Genomic DNA, 21,275 nt, shown 5'->3' with positions numbered 1-21,275 from the left:
GACATCTGTGGAAGTATGAAAGTGAAGTGGCGGATACACAGCAGCCTTTTCCCCCCTGCAGAGAAATGCAAGTTGGACTGGATGATCTCCAGAGGTCCCTTCCAACCTTGCCATTCTATGATTCTAGACCTCAGGTGCAAGACAAAGCGACCTGCACATTTAATGTAAAATCTGGAGTGGAATTTCTCCTTCTATATTCCTTTTAATCTTGAAGAGAATTAGAAATATAGACAAGGTACTCATTTTTAACCTGACTTTTAACCCTATGCTGCTTGAATAGGGCTTTTAGCCAAAAGACCAACTTTTATTCTTACTATTTTTTAACAAACCCAACAGCTCATTACCATTCTGCAGAAGCAAGAGCTTTTCACAACGAACATTAAAGTTAAGTTCAGCCCTGTGAATGACAGTTGCCCACAAAATTATTCCCTATTTAGTTTCTGGAAGGAGAAGGTGTGCCAGGAACCCTTCTCCTTGGATAGCATATTTTCTCTTTGCTTCCCGTTCTGCTTTGCCACCGCTGTTTTCCCTCCTGCAATCTGCTTTCTGCTAAGGCAGTATTAATTGTTGTAAGTGTTTGGGAGCGCCTGCGCGGTGCGGTGCAGCGCGGTGGGAAGGCGCGCGGGGCTGTGCCTCCCCGCAGTGCTCGTCACAGAGCCCCAACTCCACCGGTCAACCTGGCAGAAACCACGTTGTGCCTGATTCCTCTAAAATCCAGCCCTGCAGTGGTGCCATGTAGCATTGTCACTTCTGGTGTTTTATAAGGCAAGTTTTTTGGTTTTTGTTTTTTGGTTTTTTTTTTTTTTGATTTCCACAAAGAAAACTCCACAAGGAGTTTTATTCAGATACCTCTTTAAGATGTTTTTCATGTGTTATGTACCCGTCCCTTTGCCCGCCCCCATATATGTTATATGTTATTTAAATAGCATTTAACCGTAAAAATTGTGAAAATAAGATGCACAGCACTAAGACCCACTTGGAAGTTGTACTTTAGCTACAGCACAGGGGCCTGTCAAAAACGAAGCAACCCCATAAATTACTCCTTAACTTCTTAAAGGTGCTTCTCCTCAAAGCGTATTTGACTGTGCCTCACACTACCCTACAGCGTCCCGCAATAAAACCATAAACGACCCTGACACCGACACTGTAGCTTGGTTTGGCCCAATGGCTGAGAGCCACCAAAAAGAGACCTAGCCCTGACGGGGAGATGCTTCCTCATGGGCTTCTCCATCCGAGATGGCACGCAGCAACCCCGCAGCTCACGGATGGGGTGGCTTTTTGCCTTGCGCAGAGGGGTGACCATCCTGCGCTACCTGAGCTCTAAGTACCACCAAAGGAGACAGGATTTGGGGTGAATAACATCTAGGAGCTCGGCTGTAAGCACACAGGGGCCGGGGGCTGCAAACCCAGCAAGAACAGGGGACTCTGCACTGAGAGCCCATAGATGATACGTCACCAAAAGAAATAATAACAATAATTAAAAAAATCATATCTGGGCCTCCCTCAAGCTATGCTTCAGCTCCCCACCTGTAAATGCCGATAACAGCATTTCCTTTGGCAAAGCCCACGAGGGGCCCGTGCTTACGTTATTATTGCTATGGCAGCCTCTCGGGCGCTCATGAACAAAGAGCAGGATCAGATGAGAACTATATAGAAAACACCTTTTTTTTTTGCCTGTGAACACAGAACATTGGAAAGATCTCTGAGACGGAGCTGATTTTGTACAATAGCTCCAGCCTTCTTCCCCCCTCCAAAAATGTTGTGGCCTATTTCTCTAACAGAGAAATTGAAATGCAACAGTTTACAGATTTTTTTTCATTGAATATGTTATAAGAAATTAAAATTACAATGTTGTTGAAGGCATTTGTAGTGTTTTCTCTAAGAATTCACCTAAAATGATCGCTACTTTCAAGGGTGCGGGGAGTAACTGTTTCCCTATCTTTTGGTGGAAATTCTTGGTCAACTACTTCTACCAAGCTCACATACGTTACCACTGTATTTACTCATAAAAATCGGTGTGATAAAAATCAATTGCCTCCAAAGTCTGACTGAACATGAGGCAAACTGCCAGCCTGGATATGAGATAGAGATTGCTGTTAGGAAAAAACTATGGCATTAGAAAGATGAGGAGGAAGGTCTGAATCGTAGCAATAAGCATTAGAGAAGGAAGCAAATTCAGATTATCTTGAAACGAATATAGTGATTTAAAAGCAGATCCATCTTTCATATGAAGCAATACATGCATTTGTTAATGAATTAGCAGTTTTAGAGGAAACCTTGACATTCCTGAGAGAACCAGTGACCACTTGCAAAGCAGCTTTCTGCATTTATCCGAGACTGGTAGACGCTGGGGTTGTCCCAGTTCCCAACTGTGATCTAGATTTTAAAAAAATGGGGACCAAAAAGCTGCACATAAACACTAGTATGTGTGAACGTGATGGAGAAAGCATTACTTTAAAATTAAAACTGAATCAAATTTAATTATATTCATTGTTGATGTAAGGTTAATCTGAGCACACGATGTCCGGGCATTCAAGAATACAGGCTAGGAGAACCTTCATCAAAACAGAGGCTGAAATACCCCAGGATTTCTGTGAGGAGGTTCACTGGCAGCATGCAAAGCACCACTTCACGTGCGCATTAGATCCTTGAGTCGGGAAATACTTGGCTGTGATCCTGTGAAGACAGCACAACTTTATTCAGAAATGGTCTAACTGGCAGCAGCTCCCAAAGAACACAGTCTATAGGGGTGGAAAACATCATGAAATTACGAATTTCTTCATGACTATATAAATAAACAGTGACTATTTTTAGGAAGTTAGAGCTAATACAAATGTGATGATAGTGTAGTGGTTATCACATCTGCTTTACATGCTGAAGGTCCTGCGTTCAAGCCGCCGTAGAGCTGACACCGGGAGATCTTTGGGAGGCTGGACTAGATGACTTCCAGAGGTCCCTTCTGACCTTACTGATTCTGTGAAAATTTTTAAAAGTTTGCACTCACAAAACCCACCAACGTCGCTATCCTAAATGATGGGGTGATGAAGTCTTGTTTAGTCCAGTTTAACTGCCTGAACTATATCTTTACCCCAGTTTTATTTAGCTTGCAACAGTGAAGTCAGCCTCTTTGTTCAGCACAGCAGCAGGCCAGTGATGGGGAGGAAGAAAATAAAGTATTTGAACAGCTATGAGCCACATATAAACTTAATTTTTCTTTGCCTGATAGGGATTCAAGGTCATTTTGGGAACACCGTCTCCTAACCCGCCCCAGGGAGACCTTCCTTCACATTTTGCACAGAGGTATGACAACACTGGGGGAGAGGAGGCTCTTAAAAAGGAAAAAAAAAAAGATACACAAGCTGCTGTTAAGGTATTAGTCTTGCTGGTAGGTGCTAGGAGAAGTCAGGGAAGGTCTTCTCCGAAAAGAGACCAGTTGCATAGTTTAATTACGCGCGCAGAGTTAACGGAAGTATCATTTCTAGCTGTCCTGCTGATACAGCTTCACCGATGCAACTTAGCTTCTTAACTCCCGCAGGCTGAGGGTAACAAGCTGCATGTGCAGCGCCACCGCCTCGCGCTCCTGCGGCATTTCGCGGGCTTCGCCCGTCCCTGCTCGCTGGCGTGGCGCCGCGCCGCTCGGCCCGACGGCGGCAGCCCCGGCGAAGGCACGCGGCCGGCGGTGCTCCGCGGCTGGCCCGGCCCGAGCCCCGCGCCACGAGCCGCGAGCGCCGCGGCGGCGCGGGCGCCCGGCCGGTTGCAAGCTGCGAGCCGTCACGAGCTGTCAGCGGCCCCGGGAAACCTCGCGGACATCTGGGGCTTATCAAGGGAGCAGCGTTTCTCCTAACGTTAATCTCCGCTAGGCCCGCCTCAGCTTTCACTTCAAAAGCCGTGGCGTTGTATCTTCAGCAAAATCGCCCCGTTTCTTCGGCTGCAGCTGGTGCCGCAGGGGCGGCTTTGAAACCGGAGCGCGGCCGCGGGCCGCTGCCGCGCTCGCTGCGAGCGGCTCGCAGAGCGAGGGGCGGCCCTGAGCGCTGGACGAGGCTTCGGCTGCCGCCCGAGGGGAGCCCGGCCGCGGCGGCTCCTCCTCGCCTGCACAGCGCCTACGGGCGGCGCTTTCAGGTAGCCGGGACGGCGGCACGTGCCGAGCGCCCGAGCGCCCTCGAGTCTCGCCGCGCCAAGACAGAGTATTTCTGGTCCACAGAAATACATTACTGAAGGTTAACCTGGTGTTCAGGTCGGACAGTAATAAGGTGGCCCAGCGAATAACCTAATGAAGACCACAGGCTTCTGCTCGGCGCTTCACGAAACAATTCCCGTTCGATCCAGGGCATCCCTTTATGGAGAGCGACTAAGTATTGCTTTTTTCTCCCTTCTTTGAATGACTCGAATGCTCTTATGACCTTGCCACGCAAGCCTGACGGAGGGAGCGCTCGTTAACATTCAGTTTCAAGCGATGCTTGCACAGCCAGGAAGCACTAACAAAACCCTACCCACAGAAACGTCTAGCTGCCAGTGCCCGAGTTTCTCGGTCCCTTTCAAGTCCCCTGCCATTTGCGGTGCGGCAGGTTGGCTGCCTCCTCTCTGGGTCTGAAGGCACAGGAGACGGCTGGCTGCGCTCCACGCGGGTGGAGGGAAAGGACCGAGGCCCTTTACAGTTGTAGCCCATCTTCGCTAGCAGCTGTCTCGAAGCAGAGTGCCACAACGCGCCCACGCTCACTGTATTTCACCAGAGGACAGCCACAGGCTTTCATATTGCGTCAGAAATGTCAGAATACCTTTACGCCCGGAGCCCGCGTGCCAGGAAAGGCTCAGAGCGGCGCTTCCGAGGTTCGGCACGCAGGGCCCCCCGGCGGGGTAGCGGCTCCTCGGGAGAAGGCTGCCCCTTCCCCGCTACAGGGAGGTGACGGATGGAAAGCTTTACCTGGCACACGTGCAAGGGAACGCAGCTCCCCCAAAGTCCAAGGACACTTGAGGAAGTAACCCAAACTTCTGATCAGACCCAATACCCTTCATCTCCTGTGGACAAAGGAACGTTAACGTTGGAAGTTATTTCTAATTGCTCTATGAATTCAACTAAATAAACACATCATTACTGCTTTCAAGCGAAGAAGCCGCCTCCTCCGGGTGACCTTTCCAAAGCGAGAGCCCTCGGACATGAGCGCAGCTGTCCCACGTGTCACCGGTGCTTCTTGGAATACATAATGCAAACCAAAGTGAATCCAACAAGAAGTCTTACATTACATCTTCAGTCACAGAAAGAATTTTTAAAATAAGACTTCCCTCCTTCAGCTACATAGGTAGTTCGCGGCTGATAAGTCCCAAGAGACATCCCGTTTGTGAAACACAAATCAGAAGGACCACACCGAAATCTTTGTGGCTGTATTAGGGAAAGCCCAGAGCAACGCGGCCACAGTTGAGTCTTCCCTTGCAATGGGTCGCCTTTCCCTGAGCTCGCACACTGCAGATCTTCACAGAGATCTTCAACGGCATAAACCATCAGAAAGCTGCCGAGGTCACAGCGCCAGGGCCAAAGTCATGAACCGCCAATTATTTATTGCTTGCTTGATATTTCAGGGAAGTTGTGAACATCAAGGAGCAGAGTTTTGCACTTTATGCAGAGTGAAAAGTAGCCCGATAGGAGGATACTTGACTGCTCTTCATCGATCACGATTTTTTTTTAATATACATTTCACCTATTCTACCTCATTTCAATCTATCTATCTCGTGCACCGTTATTCCTAGCCCATGTGAGAGCAGATTAGCATTTTTGGTATCCATAGAGCTCCTAGCAGTGATCCACATTGTATGTGCAACAGGGATACATGTAATAATAACATAGGTTAACACAGGCAGAGGATATATACATGCAGTTTTACCAAAATGCAGCTAAATGAGGCTATCATATTGGGAAGAGCTGCATGGGTTTCCACAGATTTCTCTACCATCTGTGAACTACGGCACAGCACTGCGATTTTCTTTGGTTTTCTATACCTCAGTAAAAACTCTGTTTTGATAACGTCCTTTAGCTGGCAGCCTTTTCCACGCTCGCGAAGCCTGACGCACAGCCTGCCGGCTCCATCGGGGGGGGGTTCCCAACACTGCTGCCACCCGCAGCCCCTGCGCGACCGGCAGCACCATGCAGTACGTATCCAGGAGCCCTGTTATTTAGACCTCGTTTCATCGCGCCTGCCTGCAGCTGGAGGGTCTCACCCTGAGGGTGCAAAAGTCCTGGGGCGCGCATGCCAGCGCAGGGCTCCTCCGCCACCGCGGCAGACGAGCTAAACCACAGCCAAATCAACAGCTCTCGTTTGCATCTTGCCCGTTCTCAGGCTTGGGTTGAGGCCATATTTTAGCAGGTCTCTTTCTCATTCAGACCAGCTTTTTCATGCAACTCGGCCGGGCTGTTGAGCTGTTTTAGACTCGTGCTTGCTCCAGGCTTTGCGTCAACTGGCACTGGCTTCCTCCCGGCTTCAGGCTTGCAGCGGCTGTTTGCTTTGGCTGCAGTGGCTTGCAGCACTCCTCAGTACGCCAGTGAAGCTCGTCAGCCCTGCTGCACTCAGGGCCCTCCGGACCGCTTACTGATAGCAGCGCTCTAGGTCTTGATGCCCCAAATAACAGCTGCTGCACACAGCAAATAATTCCCATTTTCTTCAGTTGTTCCAGGGCCCGGAAAGCCCCTTTGCTAGTCTGACCAGGCTCAGGTTTAGGGTTCATTTGTCTGCCTTTTTACTCTTTGTGTGCCACTTGTCTATAATTATGAAAGCTTTTAATTAAAAGCAGAAAAGGTGGTAGAAATGGGGCATGGGGGAAAGCTGGACAGCTGGCACTGACATTATCACTGGATGAGAAATTTCCTTTTCAACCTCCAGCCTTCAGAACTGGAGCAGTGAAAAAATTCCCAGGGACTTTGTACCAAGAGCACCAATCTGCTTTTTCATCCTAAAAGTCAACTTTCCAGGAAATCAGCATCAGCTTCGTAAATGATGCAGCTGAGGATTGGGAGACGTTGACGTTGCTTGAAAGCATTCAGGAAAGCAGTTTGAATCATGTTTTACTTTTAACCAGAGGCCGTATCGCTGTCGAAGTAACTGTCTTTCCCCACCTTCAAGGGGCAAGCTGCAAAAGGCCAGGCCGCTTCAAAGAGCAGGTCTTTTCTGAGGTTCTTTTCCCCCCAAATCATAACGCAAAGAGCCTGGGATGCCCGACACGGCCAAGACCAGCACGAGTCAACTTCAAAGAAGATGCCTGTTGACAGATTAATTCCATATCACCTCAGAGATTTTATGTGCCAATTTCTTCAATAATTAGGCTTCACCAGTAAAGAAGTGAAGTTATTATTTTAATATTAGGCTTCCTTTTATCTTTGAACAAGAGCATTTGTTTTGGCACTATCAAGACAAACCTTAATAAACTGACTGGCAAACAGTGTGTTTAGCAATGAAACCGATACCCGGGCAGGGATTATAATATAAGCAATAAGAGGGAATAGAGAGATTTAGGAAAGGATGTGATTTATAATGACTCTAAGGAAGATAAGCTTCTACATCTGCTATTGCCTGATTGTATAATATTTTAATTGATTACTAGAGCTAACAGGTTTATTTTTTCATGTGAATTAAAGCTGTTTTGCTTTAGCTTTTGCTTGCATTTATTCTACAGTCTATATTAGCACAGATATTTTTCCGTAAGATTTGGCTCTGCCGTGCTGCGTTCATCCCGTAGGCTTAAAGAGCAAAATTAGTTTGGGCCAGGGGAGGGAGTGGGAAAAGCCTGCGGTTACACCTGCTCCTCGGTACCGCTCCGGGCCCTGCGACCCGGCCGTCCTGGTTCGCTTTGCTTCGGCTGCCGGCGTCGCCATGCGCCCGCCACCTGAGCGGCACCCAAAAAGGGCCTTTTCTCTCGGCTTTCGGTGTCTCCCTGAGATACCGGCCAGGACCTGCACCAAACTGGTCCTGGGGCACCTCCCGGGAGGCCGGCAGAGGCAGGCAAAAGCTTTTTCTGGTGGAAATCAGGAACGAGCCCAGCCTTGCGCGTTTACCCGGGGGTAGGTTTTGCTCCGGGCTTGCGTCGACGCCGGTGGGACTCCTTCCCTCGGAAACCACGGAGCCACGAGCGCCACAGAGGGGCCCCCACAGCTCTAAGAGCTTTTCTGTAACAAGATCTATTTTCCTAGTGCAGTTACTGGCAGCACCGTGTTTTCAGGAAAATCGGTTCAAGTGAAAAACAAAGCATATCTCCATGTTTCCTAGTTGATCTTTTCAAATTACATTCTTTTAAAAAAATTTTTTGTTCTCTTATAAAATAAGGTTTCCCTCAACAGAAAGCACTAGAAGCCGAGGATGTTTGAAAAATGCCCGATTCCCTTGATTTAAGTAGCTGCTTGAGAGCTGACGTAGTCTGAGCATCGAGGAGCCTCCATGAGGACGCTGAACCTCTGCAGAGAGTGCACACTGCAACTGTCCGAAATGGCCTGAATGAAATACTGGTTCGGATCAGGAGAGAGTTCTTATTTTCATGGTGGAAGAAAGGAACCAAGCCTGCAAGACTAAGCCTGTAAATTATTCTAGGGACACTTGTACATGTAGACTAGACAAAATACTTGAATTCCTTTTTAAAATAATAAAATCCAAGGTGAAATGGCTTTTTCTCTCCCTACAAATCTTGCAGCTCTTATTGGAGAATTTAAAAGGAAAGCAAATAAATCTTTAATTTATTTGGCTGAATGTGATTTGCATGCATGTAAAATCTCTGCTTTTATTAAACTCATCTCATCAGAGAGAGTCAGCGTTGGTCCGGCCCGCGCTGCCGCGCGGCTCCGTCACACCACGCGGGGAGGGGACGCACATGCGTTTTTATGCAATTGGAAGCACTTCACATCGGACGAATCGCTGCATGTATTAATTCCTCTGGCAGTGTCAAAGTAAAGCGAAGGCGACCCCGTAGAGCCTTCTCTCCCCCCGGAGCCGCCTGTCCCCGCGCGTGCCCGCCCCGACGTCGCAGGCTCCCCCGCGAAGGCGGCAGGCGCTGGCGAAGCGCCTCACGTCTGGGCCTCGGCAGCTCCCAAGCGTTTCCTCACCAGTTTCCTCCCTCGGTTGGAGTGCAAAGCCAAAGCGATTCGAGCCGCAGAGGCCAGCGGGAGGGCTTCCCACCGAGCGTAACCTTGCACCAACACCAGCGTCAGGAGCTGAACGCTCAATCCCGTACAGTCACATTGCTAATTTTGTTTTAAAATGTTGAATCTCTCGGTTAAAAACGGCACTATCCATCTGTCACCACGCGCGTTACAGGAAAAACAAATGAACTGAATCGCGTGGACAGCCACCGAAACCGAGCAACCCGCTGGGTTACATACCAGCAAGGGACACCTGACGTTTCGTATGAAATACGGTCTCTGTTTTATTCCAGGTATACGGTTACAAGCTAACAGAGAAATAAGGATACATGAAGCTGTTTTGAAGGCTTTAAAAAAGAAAAATCTGCTGTAATCAATATACTGGCAAACTACAAGTTTAGCAGCAGCGGTTTGGTATCTGACTTACTCCCTAATCCCTTAATCTCGCGCGCCTGGACGAGGCCGACGCTGCGCGCAGGCGCCGCGCCGCGCAAGGCGGCCGGTCTCACCGCGCGCCCCCGCGCCGCATGGCAGAGTCAGTCTGCCCCGGCGGCAGTCGGATTTGGGCAAACCGCGACGACTTCGTGGCGCCGCTCGCGAGTCGCAGCCCGACCCTGTGCGGCAGCGCGGCCCTACGAGCGCAGCCACGAGCCCGCTTCACCTTTCTGCTTTCCTTTTCGGCCTGCAAATTTTAGCAGCGTTTCCTGGGGAGCAGTACTCGGCTTCATAGTGCTTCCGAAAGGAGATTTCTCTTCCCCCTTTTTAATGTAACGCTTTCAATGGCCCCCGTGGTGGCCCCTGAGGGTGACCTCCTTTGATTTAAACTGATGCAATACAAAGCTGACGAGAAAAAAAAAAAAAAAAGCAAGAGAAGAAGGTAATTAAAAAAAAATCCCTAGCATGTATCCCCAGAGCTATTAACTTAAGAGCCTATGAAAATAAAAATCAGAGAGTTCCTATAAATGTTTGTGCCCGGCACACTGGGCCACATCCCACAAATCAGAGCAGCTTTGCTGCAGCTGGTCTCTGTTTATAGCGGATCAGGACCCAGCGCATCAACCGCACAGAAATTAAAAGCCGGTTCATGCATGCGCAGGTCACACAGTTTGCGGCCAAGACGCGTGTCCGAGGCGACGTCCCGTCCTCGCTGCCAGGAAAGCCGCTTGCTGCTTCTCTGGAGCCGCTGCAGTGAACCGCCAGGGGTGACACGGAGGAAACGCGTTGCTCCTCCTTTCCACTTTCTCCTACAGCGCTGGAGCCTGCGATCTCGCAGGAAACCTTCTACAGCAATTCCTCTGCTCAAATGAAAAGTAGAAATTACTCTTGCCCATCAGCAGGAAAGCAGATTTCCTTTCTGTGTGTTGTAGGCATGAGGGTGACACGAATGCTCGTCCCCCGTCACTCCAGGGCCTGGCTGGGCACAAAGCAAATATTCTGCTCACAGAATCATAGAATCAGTAAGGTTGGAAGGGACCTCTGGAGATCATCTAGTCCAACCTCCCCACTCAGCGGGATCACCTAGAGCATGGTAGACAGGGGTGCATCCAGGCAGGCCTTGAAGATCTCCAGAGACGGAGGCTCCATAACCTCTCTGGGCAACCCGTGCCAGGGCTCCGTCACTCTCACAGGGAAGAAATTCCCCCTCACGTTCAGGTGGAACTTCCTGTGCTTCAATTTCTGCCCGTTGCCTCTTGTCCTGTCACACGGGACTACTGAAAAAGAGTTTGTCCCCATCCCTTTGACACCCTCCCTTCAGGTACTTGTACACATTGATAAGATCCCCCCTCAGTCTTCTCTTTCCCAGGCTGAAGAGGCCCAGCTCTCACAGCTGTTCCTCACAGGGCAGGTGCTCCAGCCCTCTGAGCATCCTCATAGCCCTACGCTGGACTCTTTCCAGTAGCTCCATGTCTCTCTTGTACTGGGCAGCCCAGGACTGGACACAGTGCTCGAGATGAGGCCTCCCCAGGGCTGAGGAGAGGGGCAGGATCACCTCCCTTGACCTGCTGGCAACATTCTTCCCAATGCACCCCAGGAGACCATTGGCCTTCTTGGCCACAAGGGCACATTGCTGGCTCACGGTCAGCTTGTCATCCACCAGCACTCCCAGGTCCTTCTCTGCAGAGCTGCTCTCCAGCAGGTCAGCCCCCAGCCTGTACTGGTCCTAGGGTTATTTCTCCCGAGGTGCAGGACTCTGCGCTTATCCTTGTTGAACCTCATGACGTTCCTCTCTGCCCAGCTCTCCAGCCTGTATTAACCTGGGAAAAGGTGCCACAAGCTTCCCTGGCCTCTTTGCTTTGCTCTTAAGCTTAAAAATGAGCGAACTTCACCCAGTGTGGGAACAGCAGCCCAGCAGACAAGACAAGCTTCGTCCCCCGTCCTTCCCCGAGTCCCATCAAGTCAGTGACAAACCCTCAAAACTACCTGAAACCACAAAAATCTTGAAACTACTCATGTTTTGGGGATCATAGAAAAACCTAAACCCTGTGTGGCAGTGCCTCACATCCCAGCCCACGCTGGGACGGCAGTGACCCCATGTCCCAGCTCGCGGCGCCTGAGGTATCAGGTCCCCCTAAGTCCTGTTGTCATGGCCAAAAATTAATTGTTCTCTCCTCTACCATGTAATTTATTCTTTTACTTCCATGGTGTTCTGGGTTTCCCTTTTCCAGGCAAAAAGCATTTCTGAAGCTCATGACTAAGCAGATCACATCTGACTGGAGGTGGCTGCCAGTGAGCAATATAGTGGAAAAAATGAAATCAGAATAAAAGTTATATCTGGAAGTGCTGCATGTGATGAGCCGAAACTTTGTTATGGGAAATATGTCACCCCTGCTCGACAACAGCCTTGGCACAATTATTTTTTATTCCCAGAAATCGACCCCTATGTTGCTGTGTGACAGAAGTAAATAATGACTCGTGAAATGATCCCAGGAAGAAGAACTGAAGTCTCGCTCCACTGCGAGGCATTTGCACTGGGAAATCTGATAATGTCACCAGCCACGGCAGCGAGTGCTGCTCAAAGGTGTCTCGCTCTTCGCCGAGCCAGCCGGGAAACGCTGCCCCGCTCAGTCACGCTCCGCCGCCCCCCGAGCGGTGCTCCGGTTTTCCATCTTCACAGACGGATCAGCGCAGAAGGGATTTCCAACGCCGCGTCAAAGATAGATACTGCCCAAAGCATGTGGCACGAGTATGGCCCCCCGGCTCTTCCCGGCACAAGGCACGCGGCGGTTCAAAGACCGAAAGCCTTTCTCAGCAAAAGCCGTGTTGTAATTCTGCTAGCGTTTGGGTAACTATGCCAAATACAGCTCTTTTTTGACACCTGCCATTCTAGTACCCACCCCACTAAACACATACACAAAACCCTTCAAATTCGGGAGAAAAGTCTGTGACAAATGTCCAGTATTACAAAGCAAGCCTGCCATGGAGCAGAGACTTGAAGTCAAATCCAGGAGAAAATAATAATAATTTAAAAAATATTTTTTTAAAAAATCATTCTTTCCCTCAGTTTCTCAGTTGTTTTAAACCATCGGCCACACGTTGCTTTCTGCAGTACTCATCCGGGTATTCGTATTTGCAGCTTGGCTCTGAACTCTATTTGGGTTGACATGTTTTTTCAAAACCTTTTTTTTTCCAACCAGTATGTGTAATTAGATCAGATGATATAACCTGTGCACGACGATTCCTCTACAGCTGCGTTGCGCTTCCTTTCAAAGCTCGTGTCTCGCAGGGGCAGGTGGATCCCTGCCAGCGGCTGCCGCGTCCTGTGCGGGCACGGCGAATGGGAAAATAAACTCACCGGAGTTTGGCCTGATCCTACTTAAGAAACATTTTTAAGAAATGTTTAAGAAACCAAAACCTTCTGAAAGGCACAGGAGCAGGGAGCAGGCAGAAGGGGCCGTGGCGCAGCAAGCCCCACTGCGGCAGGCATCCAGGCAGGCTGCACCCCCAGCACACACTTCCCCGGGGCTTCATATCACTGAGGCAGGAAAAAAAAAGGGGGGAAAAAAAGATGGGGGGAAGTAAGAACAGCTGCGGGGCTGCATCCTTTTTTTTTTTTTTTTTTTTTTTTAGAAACTCTCTCTGCTGCTGCTGGTTAGTTCGCTGTCAGGGGTCAAGGGAAAAAATAAAAAAGAAAGCAAGTTTTGATGGGGTTCTGCAGCAAGAAATTTGCTGGATTCAGATGAATAATGCTTCACCCATTTGCAAAATTAACTCTGTACTGGTTTTGCCAAGAGCTGCAAGCAGATCCGCTTCTCGCTGGGGGCCAGTGTTTGGGGGGTTTCGGGCACACGGCAAGCCTCCCGCCCCAAACCACCAGAGAAGCTGCAGGCTCGGGGGCTTCGCCAGGGCTGGCGCTGCACTGCATCCCAACGTGCCAATGCTGCCAACTGCAGAGAAAAAAGAATTCTTTTTTTTTTTAAAAAAAAGTTTTTGCCATGTTGTGTGTTACCTGGTCCCTCAGTCTTTCCTGCTCCAGCTTGCAAAGGAGGAAAAAAATGTATATGCTGCCGTGCTGCACTCGCAGCCCACCGCACGGCCTGCAGCGCTCCAGGTCTGCCTGACCTGCCTTCCTCCGCGATGGAAAAGACCCTGGATACTTCACCACCTGCGGTCTTCAACAAATCCAATGTATTTTTTTTAATTAATTAAAATATTGCTGTAAAATATCTGGAGGATCCTGAAGAGAAGTTCTAAAAGACGGGGTTCGGCTGAGATAAACGAGGCTCCTTTTGCATAGCAACGGGCAACATGGGAGTGCAAAGGCATGACCTGAAAACAAACCCGCCGGTTTCAGCCAGCCCTCGCCTCAACTTCGGAGTGGACTCGCCCGAGTCCATCATCTCTGGAAGGAAATAAATAAAGGAAAACGGGAGCCAGCCCTGTGTATCGAAAGTGCAGCACGAGTCCGGGTCGTCTTCTGGAAGAGCATCTCCGAACCAGAGCAAATCCCGCCGGCAGCAAACGCCTCCCCGCAACCTGGGCCGGCCGGTGTAAGGTCTCTGCGCAAGGTCGAAGATGGCCTGGAACTAAAGCCAGGGCGCTTCTTCAGGTGGAAAAGTTAATTATTTTTAAACAGGAAAGAAAGCCATGGCATTTAGCAGACCTTTACAAAAGGACTAGACGGGATTAGAAGCTTCATGCAAACTGGGGGGGCTTTTCTCCGTCCCTGTGTTTCCAAAAATTCGAGTTTGACCCAAAGCCCTGGAGCCACACGTGAGGTGATGTTTGGAAGGAGAGCAAGTCCAGACCAGAGAGCGTCTAAAGCAGCTCTAAGAGAAGTGCAACATTTAATAAATATATTTTTAAAATTTTTAAAAGTTGTTCTCTCCTCAGACCAGCTACAGAGGTAGCAAATCCTGTACCCCTGTGCATACACTGGTACCGAACTGGACACGCGAACAGAAATAGCAATGGGCTTGGCATCGCCCAGCAGCAGCGTTTTGGCACCTCCCTTTCTATACATGTGGCAACAAATCAGAGTTGCCTCTTTTCACCCAACGTTTTAAAAAACTTCCGCCGTTTCCCCACGAAAGCTCGCTGAGAGCCGGACGTGTGGCCCGCTTTTATTTTACGCCCCGGGGCGGGGGCAGCCGCGCGCCCCGGCGGAGGATCCTGCGCCGCAGCGCCCCGGGCTCCGTCCCGGCGGCCTCCTCGGCTCTGCCCACGTGGCCCGCGCGCTCCGGACAGAGCGCTCGCTTTGCTCCTCCACCGACTGTAATCCTTCGGATACCGACTACTGCGCATCGACGAAAAATTAAGAAAGGATATTAAATATTAGCTAAGCATCGGTTTTCCAGCAATAAAATCTGTATTATCCTTAATTTAATTTGCCCACAATAAGAAAAGCCAAAGAGCTTTGTTTTGGCAGCGTAGCAGACTTTTGAACGATTTAATTAATCCGGTCTTCGCAAAATCCGGACTCCCAGGCCAGCTGCCGGGCCGTCGCGATTCGCGAACCCCCGGCAAACTTGCCTTTCCCCCCGGCCCGGCGCCGTCCCGCCAGCCCCGCGTGCGAAGCGCAGGGCTCCGGAGGCCGCGGGGCGGACGGGGGGTCCCCGAGCGCCGCCGTCCTGCCCTTCGAGCCGGCGGCAGCCGCGCGCCGGGGCTGCGCCCGTGCTGCGGGCGCGCGGGGCGGCAGCTGCGGGCGCGCGGGGGGAGCACAGCTGCGCCGGGAGCGCCCCGCGCCTCTGCGCGGCGGGGATTAGCTGGGCACAGCGCAGTGTGCGTCTCCCCGGCGGAGGGCTTCTCTTGCTACAAACAGAGTTATTAACCTCTCAGTCCCCAGATGCATTGCTTTCAGAGGCAGAAAAAGAAGAAAAAAAGGGGGGGGGGGGGAAGCCTGCAATATCCTCCATAAACCTGGAAATTAGATCCCAGCAGTCAGGGTGAAAATTAATCACTGCACAGTCATTTTTCTAAGACACACAGCTTCTTAGGAACGGAATAAGCCCTTCCATCGTGGTTTTCAACACCACAGGCTGCCCTGACGCGGTCCTAGAGCCGCCTCGTTCGACAGCACCGCAGGGTCTTGCAATGCACCGTCTCTACGCCTGGAGCCAGACACAACCCAGACCCAAATAATTGTATTTTTTTATTCCTATGCCACCCTTCCACTCACAATATTTTGGTGGCCACAATTTCAAACTATTTACACACGCACACAGACATATATATACATTATATAGCTTCTATCTAATAAACATAAGGAGGTCTCACTGCATGTTAACACACGAAAGCTTTTGCACTGTAGCGCCTCTTCAAGCAAAGGTGTAAAACTTCCACTCTGAACCCAAACAGCCTTATTGCTACGAGTGTCACATCTACGACACAGCTTGCATTACACGTTTAGGAGTCGCGGGTTAAAGATCGCCGGGAAAGCTACGCAAGAGGAATTCCTAACGCGGACTAGCTGTGCCACGCAGCCACATCAAGACCAGTCTAAAAATAAGTCAATTTGCTCCGGTTCAGACAGCAAAGCGGCCACACGGGCTCCTTCAAACAGGCTTCCTTCCACCGCTAGCAAACAAAGCGGAGGATGCATTTCATCCCGTAACGGCTACGTCCGAGCAGGAATCGGCAGGGATCAGCCCACGCGCGGGACTTCTCGGGCGACGACAACTTCCGCAGGCGGCGCTCGCCGAGCGCCCGGGGCGCGCGAGGGCCGCGGAGCCGCGTCCAGCGCGCGGGCTTCCCGCGAGCCCGAGCGCCGCGGGGCAGGCGGCCGCACCGGGCGGGCGGCCGCGCCGGCCCAGAGCCCCCGCGCGCCTCCCGGCTGCCCCCGGCGCGGCGCTCGGGCCGAGGCAGAAGGAACCGGGCTGGGAGAGTTAAGGAGTTTGTCGCGCTTTTACGCGTTTTACCAGATCGCCTTTCAACAATGGCAGTAAAATCAGCATGTAGCCTTGATTTTCTATGGTTGAACCTTGAACGTGAATCATTATATTACAATGTACTTATTGATTTCAACAGGAAGAGGATTAAGCCCAGAAAATCAGGTTAGGAACCTGAAACTGGACTGAGGAAAATGGAATTTATCTGGTGCTAAAAACCGCTTATGTTATGTAAAATACATTAGAATTTTGAACGTGAGATTTGACCATTTGGAAAATATTTTTAACATCTCTAAAAACAGCAGAGACATAATAAGGTCAGGGAACTGAAAATCTGATTAGCGACCAGTCCTTTGAATACCAAACTGTGCTATTACACATATTATACAGTAATATTGCCGGATCTTACCTCTTTTTTAAGCATGCGCGTACCTAAACTGAAAGGTGTTTTAACGAGATATTCAGGAGGTACAAACTGAACACATCCCTGACCATGGCATGCTACTTATTGCCAGTCGGTATCGTATTTTTGCTGCAGTGACTCGTGGGTGTGCGTGTGTATATTTAGACCAGATTTTGCCCTAATTCTGCATCTGCTTCCCAACCTGAAAAATACGGAAGCCTGAAGTCAAAGGGGGAAAAACGCAGCGGGGAATCGAGCCAGCGGCGGGGGCCGCCCGTCGGTGGCCACCGCCGCCGCCTTACCAACGCGCCTGGGGACGCGGGGAGGCCGCGCGTGAAGCGGGGCATCCCGAAAACTTTGCCGCTTTCTGGAAACGTGCTGCGCCGGTTCGCGATTGCTGCATAAGCACCGAACTATTTTGCTTTAAAAGCCATGGTAAATTCCTGGACGAGGCTGTGCAAGGGGGATTTAGTCAGAGATCCGCCGCAAGTGTTGCGCGGCCTGGGCACGGCCCGCCACCAGGGTAGCATGAAATCATTTGATAATTACAGCACGGCCACGCAGGATTAGCATACCATAAAAATATAGGGCTGCATTATTTTTATTTATATAACAGATGGATGTTGAAAAGGTGGTTTTTCTTTTCTTTTCTTTTCTTGTAACGCCCGCGCTGACGGAAGATTTCGGAGCGCTGCAGCGCGGCCTCCCTCTCGCCCCCGCCTCCGCGAGGCGCGCGCTGAAACCCAGCCAGCTTCAAACCAGCCACGTTTGGCTTCACAGCGCACCATCAGCCTGTGAAATTACCTACTGGAAAATCTCCCTGAAACGAAGCTCAGCACCGTTCGTACCAGGCTGGAGATTTATACCAGCAGATCGGCCAACGCGATAAGCGCCATTTGTTTGCCCGAAAAGGCAGGTTTTGCGCGCGTCAGTGTTCTGGAAAACAAAGTAAACCCTGCCCTTCTCGCAGCGTCCTCCAGAGCAACGGGTTGGGGTCGGGGCCCCCCGAACGCCAGGCGAAGCGCTGCGCCTCGTGCTCTGCTTTGGGAGAGAGGAGGGAGAAGATCTTCCCCGTGAAGGAATGCCAAAAATGCCAGCTGAAGAGCTAAAAACGGGCCCGCGCTGCCAAATGGAAGAGCAGAGCACGGAGGCGGTGTCCGGTTGCACCGCGGGGAAGCAGCGGGGAAATTCAGCTCCTGAAGGGCCTCGGCCCGCGCGTAGCCCCCTCAGAGACCAGGCCTCTTAGGCACCTTGGTGCCCTCCTCTGCTTTTTCTCCCTACTTAGCAAAATAAAAAGTCAACACGCGGCTCAACGTGGTTCAGCAAACACAGTTGGGGGATTAAGAGCGAGAGATCGTGCTCTTGACATCAAGCATTACTCCAGCGAGTCTGCCTCTGACAGAGGCTTCATGCTTTAGGTTGAACTTCTGCATTATTAGGGAAATTTTATTCAAGTGCCTACCTAGGCTTTCTTTTTTTTATAAATACAGATCTCCATCTTCCCATGGTCTAAATATGTAACACATACACTGGACAAATCTCATGTATTTAGTTTCTGAACCAACATCATCCTTGAGAAAAACCAAACAGTGAAGCAGTCCTCATTACAGGTGTGTAACAGGTTGCAGTTTCCTCTGGGGTAACTGTATTAAAAAGTCGGTAGATTCTTGTGTACTGCAAAGCTCCGGCACTAGCTGGAGCTCAGCTGCAGATATACTAAAGACCTCTGTATTTTGAAGGTGGGTTTCATAACTTCCTGATGAATCCACAGGACTTTAAAGATCCTGGAAATCCAAAAGCTGGGAATGCAACATTGCTGATCGCTTTTCAAGTTTCAAGCCAATACCTATATAACTAAAGGTCCATAAAACAGAAATACTTCAAAATTCACTCATCTTAGAGATCTCTTCACGCTAGCACAACGCTTTGCTGTGGTGATAAACACACCACATCTTCTCAAATCTAGCTGGGCAGGCAATGACCACAGCCAGCGGCATTTTCCCATTTTGGGGATTTGGCCAATGGCGACATCTTTCTTCAGCTCTAGAGATACAGGGGGAGCTTAGGTATAGCTATTACAGAAGATGAGCATGCTTCAAGACATACAGGAAAAACTACCCAAGGCAAATTTTGTCCTGTTGAGCCATGTGCAACTCAAGCATCCCCATCAGCACTCTAGAGGAGGAGGAGGTTAGATAAAACAGGCAACACCTCCAACCAGAGTGGCTGACTGCTGAGCCATCCTTGACTGCGAGGGGCAAATTTCAGTCCACCTAATTTTAACAACCCCCAACGAGGTGCCAGACCTGATCTTGCTGTCCAGGCGCCCTCCACGGTGCGAGGGGGAGCTGGTGCCCCCAGAGGGTGGTCTGTCACATCCGCCTGGGACCCCCATGCTAGCCTGGGATGAGTTGCTCCCTGGCAGCGCCTCTCTCCCTGTCGTGGTGGAGGGAGCCTGGACAACTGAGTTAATTCAGATTTCTATCTAGCTTTTAAACAGCTAAAGTCAATGACATGATCAGAGCTTCAGTCAAAAATAAGTATATCAATAATACAGAAAGCAGACCTGAGGGGTTGATGGTCTGGCAGGTACTGTCCGTAAAAATGTTGGATATCTTCATCACACTGGGAGGGGATTTTTCCCCCAAATCACCATCTGTATAGCAGCTGTTACCTCACTTTAATTACTCCTGGCCAGCCGCTTGCACAGGAGGGGAGGCTGCTGGTGGGGGCCGAGACAAGAGCGAGGAAGGAATTTTTTGGCTATTATGCGTCTGACTTCACGGGCTGCATGCCTTGGAGGCCGGCTGAGGAGCAGCAACTTGTTCTACTTGTGACTAATAATTCACATTAAACTGTAGACCAACAGATGCCAATGTTTTAGATGAATCATCTCAGCAAATCGCCAGGCAGCACGGTTGCCAATTAGGGAAAGTGTTATTGAATGAGGCTGTTACTCCGAGACCAGACCACATACTACTAACTCCGACGGCAAAAGTTTAGATGGCACAAATGATATTATTGTATTTCTTTTTAAAGGTTGTCCTTAATGGCCAATTATCCATCACGCGCAAGGTTCCAGCTGTCAAGCCACTTACGTTGCCTGTGAATCACGGTTGGGTAGCCTTGCTTGAAGTAATCCTAGTAAGGTGTTTCTTAAAGGGGGTAGAGATGAGCAATCAGTACCATAACGAACAAGCAATATTGGCTTGAGTATGGAAATATGTTATTCCAAGATGTAAAGAAAGCATTGAAAAGATAGCAGGGATTCTAATTTTAAGACAAAACATGCCTAGCATGTTTCTATAGCTACAAGCAGGAATCACCTTTGCAGAAAAGCTCCACATCTACAAAGGCCTGTACAAGAATATGGCCTTTGGTTTGCAGTGCTGGAGAAATATTTTGAGACTTGCAAAGAAAATAGCATAAGCCTCAGCAGGTTCAAGAAGGGTTGGATTTCACTCCTGCAGAATCTTTTCTTATTAAAAAAAAAACAAAAACAAAAAACAAAAACAAAAACAAAAAAAACCTTGTACTTTATTGTGACATTAGAGACCAGGGAGAAAAGAAAAAAAAAACCTCCTGCCCGCTTCTCGTATATGCATCCTTTTATTTTGAGGAAGCATCTGAACACCTTTTCTGAGCTAAATCTGGATGAGTGTGACTCTAGAAGCCGGGAGCAAGCTGCCTATTTCTGCAGATATCCTTAAAGCCAATGAAAGGCAATGAGATGTCCAGAGCTGGCAATTCTGAGTTTTCCCATCACTGTTTTTTCATAGTTTTCAATTTACAGAAAGAAAGCACGAATGTTTCCCTGCTGACAACTAAATCTCTTAGCACATTTAAAGCACCTGATCAGTCACAGCAGCCAGCCAGTAAAATACAGCAGGGTTATAAAGCCACAAAGCCTGCAACACCAGCAGCATTTTTATTTGCTTGTCTGTTGCTTTCACTACTCAAAGTCAGCTTTTATAGAGTAAAAAATTACCTTTTCAAATCTTTCTCAAAGCCTAACTGATATAGGGCTGAAGCAAAGACCTCTGCCAGAGCTCTGAGGTCAGACTCGTTCTCTCCCCTAGCTTACCCACCAACCCCTCATCAAAAGGTCTCACTTCAAAAACAGAGATTAGTTCAAGAAAAACCCACTCACTGCTTGTACCAGGCTCCTCATCCTTCCTCTTCCCCAGGTACCTGCCTTGAGCATGCACCACTTCCACTCCCTCACCCCACAAAAACAGGCTTTTTTTCTTTTAGATTCCTAGGAAACATGGGTTTTCTGCAAAACATTGCAAGAAATTTTCTCTCTGGAGTTACGGTTTTGTGCTTGGTGCACTGCTGCAATAAACAGCAGTAATCACAGACTGTCCTTCTTGCAGTACTTCAAGAAAGCAAGCTTTCTTCCAAGGACTCATTTCATGTGCTGAATACAAAATTT

This window comes from Rhea pennata, chromosome 5, assembly GCF_028389875.1.
Source record: "Rhea pennata isolate bPtePen1 chromosome 5, bPtePen1.pri, whole genome shotgun sequence".
NCBI classification, from domain to species: Eukaryota; Metazoa; Chordata; class Aves; order Rheiformes; family Rheidae; genus Rhea; species Rhea pennata.
Note: the sequence above shows the minus strand (reverse complement) of the source record.